Consider the following 13,378-nt stretch of genomic DNA (forward strand, 5'->3'; position numbering starts at 1 on the left):
TAATGGAAACTTCTTGTACCCAGTATTGTTTGACCCACTTGAAAAATGATTCAAGCTTTGCCCTTTTAATTTCAATTTCTTCCTCCTTTAAAAAGAAAAAAAATCTATTTTTGAGAATAAACTTATGCAAAAATTGTACATTTGTTCAGTGTTTATTATCTGCCAACTTTGCCTACTGCTCTGCAAGTTTTTTTGGTAACAGTTCTCTTGACTGTGCCCCCAATCCCATTGCATGTTGTTTTACCATGACTTGTAGCATGAAATGACCAGCTTGCATTTAATTCAAAATCTTTATAATGAAGACATAAATTTACCATGCTTTTAAAGTTTTTTATACTGAGCACTGCAACCATCTGTAAAATACTCAATCTGGTCAACGTCAGGAAAGTTTTGCTTTATGACATCTATGGTTTTTTCTTGTACTGAATAAACAAATGATACACCATATTTTAGATCATCTGAAATGAAACACAATGATGTTTATTTTGTGGTGGAATCTTCATTTTTTAGAAAAAATCACTACTGGATGAACTGAGCAGCTCATGTGGCCTCAGTAGTAGGATTGCAGTTCATTTGGCAGAATGAAGTTATAGTTTTCTGCAAAATCCATAAGAACTAAAACCTCATTAAATGTCAAATTTTGTTTTTTCTGTTTCATGTAGCAAGAGTTATGAGTTTTTATGATGTAAGAATGAGGTATCAGAGACTCGATTTTTTTATAGTAAAATCAGTAAATTCCTTGCAAGGTAGTAGCATTGTTTGTAAAGTCATTCTGCCATCACTTGAAACCCATTGCAAAAATTTGATGTTCAACGACAGTACAAATAGAGTACAGAGAAGAGTTTATATGGCCTAAAACAAGCTCCAAAGAACTGGAACGATAAATTCTCAAATCTGCTTAAGTAATTAACAGCAAAACTAATATCCAGACATGATATTGTTGCAAGCTACAGTAGACAGCCTATAGCTTCTCTATAAGGTTCTCTGTAAGAACCTTATATTCTCTATAAGATTCTCTGTAAGAACCTTATAAAGGAGCTATAGGCTGTCTACTGTATCTTGCAACAATATCATGTCCGAATATTAGTTTTGCTGTTAATTACTTAAGCAGATTCAGTGATAAACCAATGGTTAGTCACTGTAAAATGGTGAAATGAATTTTTCAGTACCTAAAAGGAACTATGAAGTATGGCATATTATTTGATGGAGGCTCAACATTGCTTGCTTGTACTGATTCTGATTATGGTGGTGATATTGCAACCAGATGTGCCACCAGTGGAGTCTTATCATACGAGAAGGGCCCATTGTATGGTATGCTCGAAAGCAATGTCTTGTGGCAACTTCAACTGCTGAAGCAGAATACCAAGCTGCTGTCTCTTCAATCGATGATATATGTTTGATATAACACCTTGGACAATAACTTACAATTTCAGGCTTGAATAAACAATAAACTGCAATACATATGTTGAAGAATACTTATGAAGGAAAAATAATAAGTGGCAAGAAACACATTGAAATTTCATGAAAGTTTGTTCAACACCACACAGGAACAACTGTCAAACTGAAACATGTGGACAGTTCAAGTCCACTTGCTGACATACTCACAAAGCCACAGACTGTAAATGTGTTTCAAGAATTAAGAAGAAAAATTATTAAGGAGGAGTGTTAAGTGTTAATTATTTTCTTTGTCTTGTAATATGTTATGCAAGGTGTTTTTATATATGTTCCATGTTCCGTGCAATAATACTGAAATAGTTACTGTGTGTCAGTCAGATGTTTCCATATCCAAGCATGGTGTAGTGCTGTACATAAGTGAATGACATATTAAAGTGATCTCCTTTATAAACCACAAAATAGCTACTTATCTTTAAAACAAGAATTTATCAAGAACAACTTTTCCTAATAAATAAATGTCTTGGTTTTTTGTCAGTGAAGTATGTTCACATAAAAATTTAGTAATGAACCTACTGAACACTTAAAATTAGTTTCATCGTTACTTGAGCTTGCTTGTATCTCCATGGTAAGAAACACACAACACACACACACGAAACAATAGTTTTAAAAATAAAATTATAACTGTTTTTATATAACAATGATTTAAAATGTCACTAACCATAAAACACTAGGCAGTTAACTTGAATAGAGCCAAATGCACAGTGACAGACTTGGAGTACGGGCGGGCTGTGGGGGGAGGGAGGGTTTCATGTCCTGACTTGAATTTCATGTCTTGACGGAAGACAGCAGGCAGCCTGGTGAATTTTTCATGTGCATACTTGCATAGTAGTACTGCCTTGTCTGAACTTCAACACACTCCTCATGACTTCAAAAGTGTTGCATGTTTCTTGGCTTTAACTTCAGCTAAATAAACCGAAAAAGATAAATAAAATTACAACTACAGTAAAAACTTTGCCACAATTTAAAAACACATTAACAAAAATGTACTAATAAGTTACTGTTTTAAGTAGCTGATCTTCCAAATTATAGTTTTAAAAACCTTTTACTTCTATATAACCTCTACATAATGTATACTATAACCATTTTGAATCTTAAAAAATACATTCTGTATGTTTTGAATAGATAAATCTTGTTTCGACTTCAATATAAGATAAAATTTTTACAACTCAGAAACCCATAGATTGGGATGTTTTCTTATCTTTGTGCATACATTTCACATGTACACTTTGGCTATCCAAAAACCTTGGGTTTTATATTTCCTTTTGGCTGGATGATTTAGTGTGGAATGACCCACCTACCTCTGTAGTTGACTGATTCAGGGTATGTAATTCTTCCACTACTGATGCAAAATCTGCACCTTGGGAGGCTTCACCTTGTTCAGATACTATAATTGTTGTTATTCTATCAAAACATTTAGTCTTTTATGGATATGCAAATAGTCAGCACACTTTACTCTCCTGTGGCTGCAGTCAGAAGACATTTCAAACAGTGCGTTTCACAAAACACATTGCAACTATGCCAACTGGCAAATTCATCATGAATACACAGAACTCACTGGATGGTCTCAGATGTTTTAGAAGTATCTTCAGTAAACAAATTAGCGCCAAACAAGTACAATACAGAAACCTGCAATGAACAACCATTACAAAGAAACTGACTAGAAACTAAAACAAATTGTAAAATATATCTGCAACAATGAAAGTAAAAAGAAACAACTGCAACTAAGGCAATAGAAATAAACATTGTAAGAGTGAAATTAGTAAGACACAACTTCAGTGAAGACATACATTACCTTTGAAAGTTAAAAAATATATATATTTTAAAAATAAAACTTATCCAACTAAAAAGAGGAAGCTCTCCCTTAGAGAGAATATAGTACTACAAAATATTAATCAACAGAAAAAAATCTAATTTTCCTGGATCAGGATTTTTGGAGAAAAAAAAATCTGCAAATTACAAAAAAAAAATTCAAAAAGTGGCAGGAAAAGAATTCTGACAGGTATGTCAAAATGGAGGATACCATTGTAATCATAAAGCAACTACCCACCAAATAAAAAAACTCTAACAAAATATCTAGAACTGTTACAGAAATACAGCATCTTAAAAAATTTCCGAAATTCGCAGCTTCAAAATGGTGTTTGCAGTGTCATCTGTGGAGGCCTGTAGCTTGGGGAAGGAATTTTTAGCAGAAAACAAAAAAATACATGTTTCTTACTTACTCCTGAATTTTAACATATGCTAAATTCAATAACATCTGAGCCTATGAAGGTAGCCCCCTACCTGAAGTGACACTGGTTATGCATTAAGCAATGTCAATACCAGCCATGAAAGTTTACATTGTGTGAACAAACACTTAATTCAGTGCTCAAAAAAGTCTACAAGAAGATAACATTATACAGCAGCTGCAATAATGAGCCTAGGAGCTAGACTGAGAACAAATGGTCACTGCTTAAGTTTTGGGAGTAATCATCTACAAATTCAAAGATTCAAGATTCCGTTGCCAAAAGATTTTGTGATGTATTCTGTCACTTAACATTGCTTTCATCTTTGGCTACACACTCTGTACATGAGAAGTCAAGTACCATAACATATTAAATTTGCACTAAGTAAGAAACTGTTTGTCTATAGTGGGAGTAATGAATGCCAATGTGAGGAGCACTATGCCAGCAGACACGGCTTCGGTTGTACACACAGGTAACACAGTCCGTAAATCAGCATGAGTGGTGGGCAGGGCTTGCTGTCAAACACCATAGCATGTGTGTTAGATGGAGGGGGAGGCCACTGACGTGCACTGCCTGTTTTCCAGAGGTACCTGCCCCTTGCACCGTCAGTGCTAGCAAAAGCTGCGTAACGGACGAGACACCTGTTTTGCAAATGGCACAGTTACTAGCTGCACTGGCACTTCAGAGGCTTCTGCAACCACAGCTGTGGTCTATGGAAGTCTGGCATTCCTGAAAGGATTAATCCCGGCCAGGAACCAGACAGAGATGGAGGTGGACGCAACTGGGAGGGCACAACCTGACACAGACGCACCCTCTAAGAAGCCCCTGTGGCATCTTCTGAGAAAATCTCCATTAAGAAGCCCGCCACTTCAAAAAGCAAAGTGCCCCCTAAGGTACACACAAAGAAGAAGTCCTTTGCTGTACACATGAAGGCAGCCAAGGACAACCTCCCCACTGAGGATGGCTACCAACTGCCGAACAGGAAGCACACTGCCAGGGCAGCTGCACACACACACACACACACACACACACACACACACACACACACACACACACACACACACACACACACAGGCACAGCTGCTGCCAACTGCAAACCGGTATGTCACATTCACTGATGCACCAACTGATGATAACAATGGACAGCCAAGTAGACCAAAGATGGCCACACCTCCTCCCATTATTATAAATGGTCAAGTGCTTTAAAGAACTTTAAACAGCTCTTACATAGTGCAGTCTAGCCTAAGTCTTCTGTGGCGATTAGGACAGCAGGCCGCGATACTAATAAGATCACTGTGAAATCGCAAGAGGACTACGATGCAGTTATGTGTGTGGCTAAGGCCCAAGGTCTGCCATACTAAACCCACTCGTCTGAGCCACTTAAACTGCTCAAGGTAGTGTTCTGCTAACTACCTTTACAAATGGATCCAGCCCAACTCAAAGAGAAGCTGGAAGAATTAAGTTTCTGTGTCAGAAACCACACACAAATAAACAGAATCCACTGTTTGTGGTTATCTTGATTGACAATATAGAAAACAGGAAAGTATACCAGCTGAAAAACATCACTGAAATACAGGTAGAAAAGTTTCGGGACAAGGGCCAAAAGGCACAACGTTTTTGGTGCCACAGCCTAAATCATCTGCACTATGCCACCCAAATGCATGAAATGCAATGGGCCGCATGAGAGCCATGAGTGCAAAGCAAACCCAGAGGAAATGCCCCAGGGCTAGCATGTGGATGACACTTTCCAAAAGGCCGATGCTAAGCAGAGCACCAATAACACTCCAGCCAGGCGAGTCACTCCTGAGCTTAGTTTTAGTAATGTAAGGAGGGAAAAGGGTACTGCACGCCCTCCTCCAGCTGTACCAGAACAGCCACGTATGGAAAAGCACGCAAACGGTCATGGCACGCGCGCCGAGAATCACGCTGACCAGTGGGCTGGAATGAATGTCGCACACATCTCCGCTAAGGAAGTCGTTAGCGGGCGTGGACTGAATAGGGAACATCCAGCTGCCTTCTTCACTTCTGAAGTCACAAGTGGGTGCGGTCCGAATAGGGAGGGCCTGGCTGCCAAACAAGCCATGATAGACACCTGCGAAACATAAATACCTCTGCAAATGAGGAAACTGGTGCAAACCACAATGATTTAAGAGATGAGCTCTGTTCTCTTCTGAAAACCATCAAAGAATTGCTCCAGACTCTTCCCACGCTCCTTGTGACGGCAGTGCAAACGCCACTTGCGGCCTACCATCAACAGGCAACACAGGCGCACCATGCATAATACGATTTGTGGCCTAACTGTATGCACATGGAATGCATACAGCATATGACCCCAGGAAGGAGAGTTCCATCAATTCCTTCGTGATGAGGCAATTGACATCTGCCTCATCCAGGAAACCTTCCTCAAATCTGCCAGCCACACGTGGGTGGCAAATTTCATTGGCCACCGTACTGACAGGCTTACAGCTGGAGGTGGTACTGCCATCTACATTAAGACCTCACCCAAACACTATGTTGTACAGCTCCCCCAACTAGCAACAACTGAGGCCACAGCTATTGGGGTAGGAACAATGTCAGGTCACATTACATCCATCTCAGTTTATCAGCCACCTAGAAGACCACAAGAATCCAGAGATTTTGAAACATTACTGTCGCTTTGCGATAAACTTTTTACTGGATGAAATTTTAATGCAAAATGTGCTGATTGGTACTCCAGAGTAGCGAACAATGATGTTCGCAATTTACTACGCATAGTTCAGCAACACAAGGCAGTAGTTTTAGGGCCATACAACCCAACGCACTACCCAAACAATGCACAGAACCATCCTGACGTGCTCGACATTGCACCACAAGTCAAGTAGCTCTCCCATCGGACCATCTGCCAGTCATTTTCAACACAGAGGAGCCACAACAGTGTGGAGCCACCAAAACGACATCGGCAACTAGGGAGGGTAAATTGGGAACAGTTTAGAGAGGACACTCTTGCTGCCATCCCAGATCTAGATATCGTCGGGACAGACGAGACAGTGTGACAGCTTACAGTGGACACTCACCGGGCTGTAGACGCTGCCACACTAAGGCCTCTTGACAGATCACGCCTGCTCCCTCCTGAAATATTGCAGGTCATTTCAGATACGAATAGGCTTTCCCATGAATGGCAAATTACATGCCACCCTGGCACCAAAACGCCACCTAAAACAGTTGCCCCACAAAATAAAGGTAGCTGTGGAAACCCACCGAAATTGCAACCGGGCACACAAAATAGCCGTGCTTTGCGTTAAAGATGGCTCTGCCTGGTGACTAACAAAAAAAATCCTAAGGAAGGAGCACAATCTTCCTCCTCTGCAAGACGGCAGAGGGATTGTCTGCAAGCTCTATGCCAAGGCCAATATGTTGGCTGATTACTTTGCGAAAAACTACACTTGGATAGAGGATGATCTAGATGAAGAGCACACACAAATTGTACAACAGCTGCATGTTTTCCTTGCAGGAAATGCACATGATGCCATGAACCCGTCACTGAGAAGTAAATTGACAGCCAACTTTGCTCCCCAAATATGAGGAAGACCTGCATCTGTGACAAGGTGGAAGCTCTTATGCTGAAACATCTCCTACCTGATGCACTGCAGCCTATCCCAAATGCCTTCAATTACGTTCTGCGCACTGACAACTATCTCTCTGCATGATAACACACAGTGGTGGTTGCCATTCCCAAACAAGGCAAAGACATGAGACTTCCTCTAAACTGTAGGCCAATAATTCTGCTCCCTGCTCTGGACAAAGTATTCGAAAGAATTTACATCAAACAACTCATGAAGCATGTGAACAGGAAGGGGCTGATCCCCACTGAGCAGTTCAGCTTCTGGCACAGTCAAAGCATGCAACACCAACTACTGCGTGTTGTCAAGGACGAGACGGGAGCCCAAGAGCGTCGAGGGCCTTTGACTGTGTATGGCACAAGGGGGCTCCTCTGAAAACTATATGTACTGGGGGTTCTGACACCACACTTCAGACTCATCATATCACATCTCCATGACTGGACTTCTCATGTTCATGCCAAAGATGGCATCTCAACTAAAGGGCCGATACGTACTGCTGTACTCCCTGTATATGGCTGATGTGCCACACACAGATAGGGTTTCACTAGCATTATGCACAGACGACACCGCACTCCAGGCGCATTCCTGAAGGACTGATGTCGTTCGCCACCACTTACAGGAAGCATGCGATATTCTGGGAGCCTGAGCTACGAAATAGCACCTTAAGTTCAATGCCACTAAAAGTCAATCAGTCGTAATAACAGAATGTAGAGTACCCAAGGACCTTCAGCTGTTGCGAATCATGGGAGGCCCTATCCCCTGGTCTCACATGGCTAAGTATCTAGGGGTAACTCTTGAGAGGCATCTGACCTCAAAGCCACATATCTATGAGGCATGGGGGAAAGGTCACTCACATCTCAAGGTACTTTACTCCCTATTAAATCCAGAATCAACGCTTCCTCCACACTATAGAATTATGTGTGGGGGAACACAGCTGATGTACACATCATGTGCTGCAAGGGAGAGCTCTATGGCTTGCCTTTCACTTACGGTGAGACTACCTGACCAGAGCCTTGCATGTGGAATCAGGTATCACCATGATAACGGATTGCATAAAACAGACTGCCCGATGGTTCTATGAAGCATCAGGCAGTCTGATAATCAGCTAAACTCAAGTCTGGGAAACCAGCAGCACAGACAATGGACCACCAGGTGGCCTGACCTCTTTGGCAGTGAGCTAGGCCCAATACATAAGCGTCAATGCTCACAATGCAAAGATGACAAACACAACAGTTAAGTGAAAACACACTCACTTTGAGGGACTACAGGAACAATTTTACCAAACTTAGTCTGTGCAAAAACATATAGTTATTGCCAACTTTTAGGAAAATAGCAGGCAGTTTGTCTCTTGCAACTGGCCTTTGCAACAGTAAAAGAACTGTATTAAAAAAAGAAATTATTTACTCAATAGCCATTCTCAGTTGCATGTAGGGGGTGTGTTTCCTCTTCAGTGAAGGGATGTGCATTAACGGTAATGCAGAATCATTTCACAGAGAACATTATGTGATGAGATATGACTCCCTCATATCCACACGTACAACTTGCAAACTTGCAAACTTTTGTTAACTACCACAATATGATACAACTATATGCCATCATTCGGTTACTTTTGTTAGTTTTTAATCAAAAACAGAGTATAAAAATTCCAAGAAACCAATTTTCAACACACTGGCATACCTACAGGAAATACAGGGTTGTTAAGAATGAAATATTTATCATATAGAATATGATCAGTAGATCTGTAGTGTGAAAAGCCTCCAGGATGTAAGAACATGTCAGAATACTAGATGTGGGAACATCTCAAATTTATACAGTCTACAGTAGTATTTGACAAGAAATGAATACACTGAATATGTGCAAAAGAAAACAGATATCCTAATGTACCTTCCACAGACCGCAAATGAAATGGCTCTCATGGGTGTGGAATAAGTCAGAAAACTAACATGTACTTTTGTACATGTGCTTTCTTTCAACTACTGGGCATAGTTTTATAGTCAAGGGATATTCAGTGTCTTATGGTTAAAAGGGAGTTTGACAGACACAATTGTAGCTTAGAATCTTGGGAGCTTTGTTCAGTTTTAACAATATCAGCTGTTTCTCAATGCCATTGACATCTATTGCACTTATCTCTGCAGTGGTACGAGAATTAAACTGGGGCTATACTCCTGTGTGTGCCTTTCTAATGGAAAAATTGAAAAGAGTTAACTATTTCTGCTTTGCATTACTACCTTCAATTTCTGTTTCTAGGCTAGCCATAAATGTCTGGATACTAACTTTGGTCCCATTAACGAGCTCCACATATGACCAGAATTTCTTTGGGTTTTGTGACGTATCTTTTGGTAATGTTCTGCTATAATAGTCATTGAAGCTTCCTGTGTAGCCATCTTGACAGTTACACTCATTACTTTCAGCATATCTCTATCTACTTTTGTTTTACATCAATTATGCAGTAGTCTCTGTCTCTTTAGAAGATTTTTTACAGTGACTGTATAACATGGAGGTTGCTCCCATCATGAACTTTTCTACTAGGTACGTATCTACTGAACCCTCCAATGCATAGTCGTTTCAAACTTTAACTAGTTCCTCTACATACTCTTGTCCTGAACTAAAATCTTCAGACACAGCTGATTCTTTATCTAGTTAACTGAAGTTAGAAATATTTCTACTTTTGTTACTTGCCCTTTGTTCTTTGGCAATTGTCACTGCTGCAACTACTTTATGGTGACTCATACCACAATTTAAATGTGGACACCTTTTAAGAGGTCAGGTCTACGTGTAGCCAATAAATCCAATGTATTTTCAGCATGAGTGTGGTTCTGAACATCTATTCTTGGCAATTTTCAGAGAAGGCAGGATGGCTTTTCAGATCCACCACCAACAAAACTACCCATCCCAATTGACTGTTGTATGATTAGTCTCCTCCAATGACACTATGACTGGGGTATTCCTGTACAAGCAAAGTGAAGTCTCCTCTAAAAGTTTTTGCTGATATCAGGGGGTGATTGGTGGTCATTAAGGACCCTACTGTAAGTGTACACCCACCCCTGATACTGACCCTTAAATTTCTCCCAAAATTCTTACAGCTATTCACTTTTGGTTTTAACGGGATTTCTGTGCCCAGTACTATGTAAGCTTCACTGCTTTTTGCTAGCACTTAAACTCAAGCACTGGCAATTTGTTACGAACTCTTCAATAGTTAGCTATTAGGAGTATAATACTTTTGGCCATGGAATAGTTTGGGGGGGGGGGGGGCATTTCTTTCATTTATTAGATTAATACATTAATAGTTTCAGGTCTCCTGCAGCTATCATTATGTAGACTGCATGGAGTCGCCTAATTTAAAAGAACCTTTGTATGAATTACCACAGTCAACTACTTGGGCAGGAGCCTCTGATGTGTAGTACACACCTAACACATTTAGGGGGACCCTACAATTCTCAACCCTATGGAGCCAGTCTGGGAATTGCATCCTGGTTTGTCACAGAACCTACACACTCTCTAATTCAAGCTTTCCAAACAACTGAAAACCACGGGGGTACAATCTATTCTGAGGACAATCAAACCAATTGTAAGCTTAGTTGAAACTCCACAAGTAAGGCTGGAATTCTCAATCTTCTTTGCCAGTCGCTGGAATGATTCAAGACTCATCTCAGAGCCCAGACAACATACCCAGTTAGTCCCAATATGTGCCATAATCTGCAGTTGGTTACACATTGTTCCAGCAGTGTGTTCCATAATAGTCTCCCCAACAAAGCCCCCCCCCCCCCCCAATCATACCCACTGAAAGCACATGGTGTTCCTTTACATACCTTACTGCAATTTTCCTAAGGCATATTTGCACTGCCAATGAGTAATAGACCCCTACTCTTTCATGTTCACCTCCACTTGGCATGGGACACAGTACATTTCCCACAGATGAAATTATCTTACTGGAAGATAATACCTCAAACTTCCTGGTTAGGACGATGGGGCTGACAACCTGATCCCTACCATTGACACAAAACTCACAGTCAAGTGGGCAAGTAGTAATATAGTGTGTACTTCCTGCAGATAGGACAGTATGAACAGCACAGAACAGTACTTGAGGTAACTCTGGTAACTTTATTAGTAGCCATCACAACACACCCATTCACAGCACATTCAAATCATTTGACAGCAACCAGTGTGATTTCAATTTGCTTATGAACAGTGACTAACTCATCCTGTGCCCAAGCACAGCACACATAGTATGGCAGCATTGTGGCTTGTGCAATCTTTAACCGAAAACAATAACTTTAAGCGTGCTGATTCTCATTTAATTTATGTGTGTGATAAGCTAAAAGCATTACCATTTGCTTTTAAGAACTGTACCAACTATCAAATAAAACGATATATTTATTAAGAAGGATCCCCTATGGATCATGAGGCCGATATCAAATTACCAGTGCGAACTCCGGTCTCCCTAACCGAACAGAACGGGAATAAATAAATAAACGATACAATGGGATTGCCGTCCGCCATACACTTACAGTGGTATGCAGGGTGTGGATATAGCCACACACATGGGAACGTACTCGTATAAAATTTACTGCTTCTCAGAAACTTTAAAATTGCGGTCACAAACAAATTCGAAATTCACGACAAATGCAGCAGCTACACACTCTTATTAATGGAAAAGCTAATGTGACACGATGTTAGATATTTATAGTATCTAACTCAAACAACGATTTACTGACAAATGTTTCGCACAATGATAAATAACGAAAATTCTCAAAAATTCCTGTACCGTTATATATGTATTTACGTTGACACAACTGAACCGTACATACGAACTTTAGTATACAATGAAATGATTGGTTTTAAACGAGCATATTGTGAAAGTTTCTTAACGCCACAAATTAAGTGTGCAATTGACAATACAGAATGAATTTTTCGCATCACTCTCAAATGTTTTCAAAATACACAACGCACCACAACACATACGAGTACTGACACCAGGAAATATGTACAAACGACACGGACAGCAAAATATTACATTTCGAATCGAACCTATCTGTAACATGCGGTCTAATAAAAAGTTCAGAAAACTGCTTATAACGCCTAGGAAATAAACACGACCTACTTTTAGACATCGGACTAGGTTGGAGACTTGCGTGTCGCCACAAACAAGATTTACAATAACACACACTACCCCAGATACTGAACTTTTATTTTTTTTACACTGGTGTGCAGAAGAAGTACACTGCTGCGTCAGTTTACAACAGTCAAAATTTGGTAAATTGTGGAGCACCAAAAATCATGTATTTCGCAACATATATATCCGTTAATGTTTACAACTGGAGCTAATTCACCAATAACACTGCAACAATAGAACCCATTCACTCTACTTCATTGCCAAATGAAACAAAATCGACTGCCCTGCCGTCATCGGTCGGCTGCTGGGCTTTTACAGTGATAAAATTGCCTGTCAGGGAAACATAGTGTCCAAGTACTTATTTCTTTTACAATTACAAACACAGTGATCTGTATACATTCGGATAGTTTAAATGACAGTAAGTTTGCAACAAACTTCACACCTCCAGAACAGCCGTTTGTCCACGAAATTCAAATAACCAGCGGGAACAGAGATAATCTTACACTTATAAAAACATGCAGTTAACAGGAGTTGTCCTGACGTCACAATCTTGAAGCCGACCCATGTGAAGATCAGCCATGTTATCTACCCCAAAACATTCGCTTCTGGTGTTTTAATTCCGTGTAGTTGTGAAGTGTTTTGATAGAAAATGCCGGCTTGCGTCGCTTACGGGTGTATTTATCGTTCTTATTGTAGTCTAAAGTTTAAACAAATCACATTTCATTCATAAGTGGACTTATTTGAGCTCTAGTTTCTTATATATATCTGAAATTTTTATGAATTGTAAAGTATTACGGTATGGTTTTATTTCTGTGATTTGACTTTAGATTTCCTATCACTCCAACGCGAAGAGCTCTCAGGAGGTGAGCAAGACACTTGGTTTTCATTTTTTGGTTATTCCCTAGTAACAAAACTCCTGGCAAGAAATATCCTGGAAATGGGGACTAATGTTTTAAAAATCAATAATTTAATATAAAAGTAATGTAACA

The 13,378-nt window shown here is 40.1% G+C and overlaps 1 protein-coding gene across 10 annotated transcripts in view; it reads right to left on the reverse strand.

Moving 5' to 3' along the window:
• Positions 1-12,947, reverse strand: part of LOC126273149 (kinesin-like protein KIF22) — a 277,787-nt gene extending 264,840 nt beyond the window's left edge. Inside the window, exons 1-3 of one of the 10 annotated variants that reach the window (XM_049976635.1) lie at positions 12,832-12,914; positions 3,011-3,081; positions 2,114-2,358 (exon numbers count right to left, since the gene is read on the reverse strand). The gene's annotated coding sequence lies outside the window, so the exon portion shown is untranslated. Of the gene's footprint in view, positions 1-2,113; positions 2,359-2,753; positions 3,082-12,377; positions 12,798-12,831 lie in introns of those variants that run through there. The other 9 variants (XM_049976606.1, XM_049976651.1, XM_049976680.1 and 6 more) reach the window with 9 other exon arrangements.
• Positions 12,948-13,378: the final 431 nt, after the last annotated feature.

Source organism: Schistocerca gregaria, chromosome 1, assembly GCF_023897955.1.
Source record: "Schistocerca gregaria isolate iqSchGreg1 chromosome 1, iqSchGreg1.2, whole genome shotgun sequence".
NCBI classification, from domain to species: Eukaryota; Metazoa; Arthropoda; class Insecta; order Orthoptera; family Acrididae; genus Schistocerca; species Schistocerca gregaria.